This window comes from Ipomoea triloba, chromosome 13 (genome assembly GCF_003576645.1).
Source record: "Ipomoea triloba cultivar NCNSP0323 chromosome 13, ASM357664v1".
Lineage (NCBI taxonomy): Eukaryota > Viridiplantae > Streptophyta > Magnoliopsida > Solanales > Convolvulaceae > Ipomoea > Ipomoea triloba.
In genome coordinates, this window is record NC_044928.1 from 19,250,490 (window position 1) to 19,256,724 (window position 6,235).

General features: G+C 36.5%; 1 long non-coding RNA gene across 1 annotated transcript; it reads left to right on the forward strand.

The window, feature by feature from the left end:
* The first annotated feature begins 1,908 nt into the window (after nt 1-1,908).
* Nucleotides 1,909-4,283, forward strand: LOC116002511. The gene is made up of 2 exons (XR_004094482.1): nt 1,909-1,998; nt 3,550-4,283. It is a non-coding gene; the product is annotated as an uncharacterized LOC116002511 (long non-coding RNA).
* Nucleotides 4,284-6,235: the final 1,952 nt, after the last annotated feature.

Genomic DNA, 6,235 nt, shown 5'->3' on the forward strand with positions numbered 1-6,235 from the left:
AGGACCAAGTATTTTCATGATAAAAGGATTTTGAGGAGATACTTTGAACCTGGAGACCAAGTTCTACTCTACAACTCAAGACTCAAGTTGTTCCCAGGTAAATTAAAATCAAGGTGGTCAGGACCATTTCAAGTGGAAGAGCATTTTCCCTCAGGAGCAGTTGCAATTTCCAACAAGGAGGGAAAAACATTTGTGGTTAATGGGCAAAGATTGAAACTGTTTAATGAGGCATTCAAGGAGCAGGAAGCAGAGAAGAACGATGCCAGGGCAGTTTGGGACCTCTTCCAGCCCATATATGAATAAAGAATCAGGAGTCGAGCTCATGACCTTAAACGAGCGCTTCTTGGGAGGCAACCCAAGATTTTATTTGATGTGATTTTTAATTTGTTGATTTAATTTTCCTAGTTTCAATAATGGCAGACATTGTACTATCGCTCTTTTTACAAAAGCCATTCGTTAGTGCTCAGCAAGCCCCGGAAATCGAGATTGGTGTTCAGCTCTCAGGTTAGTATGTCCTGTTCTTTATCCTTTAAAATTGTCTTTTCTTTCTTCTGATAAGGATTCTTGACTTAGCTTGTTGTTTTTCCCCAACCTCTGCTTACTTTCTCATTCTTCTTCATTGATGTGATTCCTTGCTATTTAATCTTTCTAATCAAATGACGAATCATGCTTCATCCTCTTTTCATTCTCAATTCATTTATTGTTCTGATTTTGATGATACCTCAATTTGGGATGAGATGAATCTAACTCCTCTCTATGATTTTGAGAATGAGTTTCATGAACTCAATCAACCAACTGTTAGAGCTGAGGCTGTTGCTGAAATTGAACCTTCAAGGGAGGTAGCATTTCAGAGGAAAGAAAAAGAGGAGAAAAGGATATTTTCGAAAAAGCTTAGGTGCAGGGAGTTAGGGATTTCCGAATGGCCGCAGAAAAAATTCTTAAGGTTGGAGGATAACCTGGAAATTTCTACTCCTCCTCCTTACCAGTATAACCATTCCATTACTGAGAACTCCCTCTGGGATTATCAGTATGAGGAATGCACTTTGGCTCCCGTAGGTGAAGCTTCAAGATCCTCGAGCGATGAACACATTCGCAGTTTTGGCCAAGAATTTGATTCTATCTGGAATTTCAAGGATGAGGTACCAGAAGTAAAAGAAATCAATGAGGTTGCAACTGAGGAAATTATAGAAGAAGCATCCAACCCAGTCATAACCATTGTGGATAAGAAGAGCACCTCTGAAAAATCTTGGAGCATTGAAATGATTTCAAAATTCTTCCACTTACCAGTTGTCCAGGCGGCAAGGGAATTACACATAGGAAAAGACAAGCTGAAGAAAATATGCACCGAGTTGGGAATCAATCAATGGCCACATAGGAAATTACAGTACATGGATCGACTGTTGAGCAAGTTTAAGAAAGATTTTGACCAAGGGGAGAAGGTGATTGAGCTAGAACACGAAAGTGAGCAGATGTTAGCAAACCCCAACAATGAGTTAGGCTTAGAAACTCAAACACTGGGGGAATCTTCTTCTAAAAAGAAAAGATATCAACAATTGATAAATCTTGCTCACTCTACTTCCTTTGCCAATTCATCTCGTGTTCCGTGGGAAGATGAAATGTTTTAAACTTCACTTAGTAATTTCTATCCTAGTTATTTATGTTTTAATTTTCCTTTGTTAAAAAAAAAATTTTTTTATGTTTGTTTGAATTTAAGTTATGATTAATTTATGACTTCTGTTTTTCCGTGATTGTCTCTTATAGTTTTTAACAGGAAGGCTAAAAGATGTGTAGAACTAGTGGACTTCTCTACTCTTGTTGCTGCACGAGAATCATAGGGGAGTACAATCTTTCTCCATTTGCATTTCATATGTTTTATCAATTATATTTGGAGTTTTTTTTTTTTAGTTTTGTGTGCACTCAATCTTGTCAAATCCTATTTGCATTATACATCGAGGGCGATGTAAATTTTTAAGTGTGGGGGAGAGGACAAAAATTGAGGTAATTTTCAAAATTTTTGCTTGAATAACTCATGTGCTTTTTGTGTGAATAAATTGCTTTTCTTTGCTAGAAGTTGAGATCGCTCCCTCTTTGTTGGTTTGTGGTTTGTTTTGATGATACTTGTCGCAACTCAACTTCTGATTGATGAGCTAAGGGGTACATGATTGATCTATTCTCCTGCCAATCGCCTTGTTAACCACTTAATAATTGAATAAATTCTTGATCTAGTGTGTTGTGCATTGCTAGTGAAGGCTTATGTGAGATTCCGGTAATGGTTGTTTTGCTAGAACTTGCCTCATTACTCTCCAAGTGAAATCTAAGATTTGCATGTTTTGAAATGATTTAGGCCATTTTTGTTTAGCCTTTAACCTTAAAGCCTACCCTGTTAATATGTGTTTATCCCTAGTTGTCCCCGTTGAGCCTTGTGTTTGTTGAAATAAGTGCTAAGCACTTAAACCCGTGATTTGTTTATTTTTCTTGTGTTAACCCTTGTCATTTTTCCCTTAACCTTTAGCCAAAAAGAAAAAAAAATTTCTCCCTTCCACCCTTAGCTTGAGAGAATGCAGCACTTGTTCTTTTGCTTAGAAGAGATCTTATTTGGAGCTTGTTTTGTTAGCAATCATCTTGATAATGTTGTCTAAGTGTGGGGGTATTGAGAATAAGTTTGTTGGTTGATTTGAAGAAAAGAAAATAAAAAAAAAAGATGATGAAAAGAAAAAAATGAAAGAAAAGAAGAAAGTCGAATAAAAGTTTGAAGTTTATCGTGTAAGTTGTGCACTACCCCACCACTTTAGAAGTTGTTTTGTCCTTAAGTCTTGTTTGCTCCTTAGTTCATTCAAGTTATATCTCTTCTAACCTCAATTGTGAACAAGTGTGAAGTTCTCTCCTTTGTTTTATTCCTATACCCCTTCTTTGTTAGCCATTCACCCTTAGCCCCATTACAAGCTTAATAAAAGACCTATTTGATCTTAGCATACATTCTTAGAGTTGAGCTAATGGGAGTATGAAGGGCAAGCCTATGGGATCTCATTAAAAGCCAAGTTTTGCATAATCTCAACTTAGCATTTGTACACACTAGATTCTCACGCACTTTAATGGTTTTGGTACTTGGTTATTGGCTTGGGAATGGAACTCGTGAACCAAGCTAAGGTGATTCTTGTAGTAAGTTGTTTTGTAGCAAGTTGGATATGTGGTTTGATAGGTTGTGCAATGAGGGAGTTTCGACAATTTCGATGCAATGATTTGCAATTTATTGTTTGTTTTTGTTTGAGGACAAACAAAAGTTTAAGTGTGGGGGAGTTGATAAGTGCATATTTGATCATATTTAATCCCCATATTTAAGCTTATTTGTCCACTAGATTGTATAAATTGTGTTCAGTATAACCTTGATTTTCTTCACTTTGATTAATGTTTGCAACAATCATCTTATTTGGAATAAAGTAAAGAAAATTAGGCCGTATTGCATTTAATGGGATGATTTAGAGAAATCCTAAGTTTAATTTGTAATTTTCATCTTTAATAAGCCATCCTAATGTGTTTAATTGCTAGTAGGAGATATCAGGGAAATCATGAAGACAAGGAGGATCATGAAGGGACAAGAACAAAAATGAGAAGATGGATGATGATGAATTAAAGTGAAGGACAAAAGCAAAGAAGATTTGGTCCATTTTCATCATTAAAGATCAGGCAATAATGGAATCAAAGAGTGATATTTTGAATGGTGATTGATCATATGGATAAACCAAAGCAAAAGTGGAACAAGTGTCTAAAATCTGAAATTTCCGCACAAGTTGTCCACTGTTCGGTATTTTTACCATATCTCAGCATAGGAATATCCAAATTGAGTGATCTTTGCACCGTTGGAAAGAAGACTTCAAGGGCTACAACTTTACCAGAAATACAAAATTCATAATTCTGAACGGAGAATGGAGAAAAACAGCCCGGAAGATGAAGCTGCGTGCAGTGATGTCATTGCTTGCGAAATTTTCCATCTTCTTTCTCATTATGATATGTGAGGTCATGGCATATGTAATTCCCCATTTCCAAATTCAGATGGAATGTGAGGTCATTGCATATGTAATTGTCCATCTTTGCTCCCTTTTGATGCCTATATAAAGCCTTGTAACTCTCAAACTTCAACACACCATTCCTCACCAATTCCTTCTATCTCCTCTCATTCTAGTTTTCATATCTTAGTTTTAGTGTTGTGTTTTTCTTCAAGCAAGAGTGTAGGAGGAAACTCCAAGAGTTTGGTCTTCAATCCATAAGTTTTCTTGTTCCCTTTATCTCTTTACAATTTATTTACCATGCTTATGAATTTAAATATTGTTAGTTTGTTGTATTCCATTATGAATTGTGAGTAGTTGCATTAAGGACTTGAATTAGGGTAGGATTATCTTTATTGATGCTAAGTTCATGAATATTTCATAAAGGGGAAGGCTTTAATTCAAGAGTTTATTGAAGTATGCATAGATTTAATTGAAATCTTGTTAGTAAATGGTACGTAACATTTGTTAACTAGCCTTTGGATGATTTCACTTTATAATGGAAGTTATATGTTGAAATCAATCTACTCTTTGCATGCACCCAATTTAATTTACGAAAGTAAAGAACATTGTGGTTTTAAATTGCTTATGTCCTCTAAGAACTAGGAATTGATATGTCACGAAAGTGGAGCAAATCATTGTTCTAATCTTTATCTTTAGTTCATGAAAATGAAATTTAGATTAAAGATTCTTTTGTGCAATTCATTGAACTCTTAAATTAATTGTTTTCCCCAAATCTTGTTATTGCATCTATAAGATAATTCTCCTTAATTCGAGTCCTATCTTTAATTATCAGAGTTTATACCAATTGTAATATTGCTTTTAATTCTTGATGAACCTGTTATAGCTTGTTACATATCAACTCATATATGATTGCTTGGATTCTTGTTAAATTTATTCATCTTAATGCCTAAGAATTTAATTGCTATACAAGTACATGCCATAAAACCCAATCCCTTGAGAACGATATAATTAACCCACAAATTCACTACACCACTTTACACATCAACTTTTTGGCGCCGTTGCCGGGGATTGGCATATCTGGTTGTATTGTATAATTAATTATCTAATCTTAGCATTAAAATGAATGAATTTTGAAGGAGATCAAGTTTTGTTTTTATTGTTTAAGTGTTTTCTTAAGTTTGTTTGAATTTGGATACCTTTTGATTTATGCAAACTAGATCACAAGGTGGTCAAAACCTTTGTCCTTTAAACCAAGAACTCTCTAGAGAGTTAAGGAAGTTGAAGAAAGGCTCATCCAATCAGTTGAAAGAGTTTGAACCAGTGGAGATAAACATGGAGACCGGTGAATCTAGCAACCCAGGCCAAATGTCTCCCGGAGGAAGTAGTTCCCGAGCAAGCCCGAGTCAAGGAGCACACACGGAGGCTCAACCCAATACCTCTCAAGATCCAGTGGCACCGGTACGAATACCAATCTCTACCTCCATGGAAAATCCGAATCTAAATCCTTATTTAGGAGGAGGATTAGGTTTTCAATTTCCACCGCAACTACAAGGGGCCGGGATGCAAAATTTTCCTCATCTTTTGAACCCAAATTTCTTCACAAACCCTATGTTTGACCCATACCAGAATTTCCCTCAAAGAGCCCAACCTTACTTCTACCAAAGAGCACAAAATTTTCAACCCATGGCTACTCATCTGGCTCCCCAATTTGAAGAAGAAGATTGCATTGCCTATCCCGGAATCGAGGCCAATAACTTTGAACTCAAGACTTCCATGATCAACTTGGTGCAAGCAAATCAATTTGGAGGTTCAAAGTTGGAAGATCCTAAGGCGCATATCACCCATTTCGACAGAATATGCCAAACTATCAAGATGAATGGGGTGTCTATGGATGCAATCAAGCTGCGATTGTTCCCATTTTCGTTGAGGGATCAAGCTCTGAGTTGGCTCAATTCCTTCGGGCCAAATCATTTCAACACATGGGACCAACTGTACAAATCTTTCATGCAAGAATACTATCCACCCTCCAAGGCTGCAAAATTGAAGAAGCAAATCCAGAATTTCCAGCAATTCGGAAGTGAAAATCTGTACGAAGCATGGAAGAGGTTCAAGGATCTCAGGAGGCAGTGTCCTAGGAATCTCCTATCTCCTGGGGATTTCATTTCATCTTTTTACGAAGGATTGCTGGACAACTACAAGACAGTGTTGGATACTTCTTCTATGGGGGG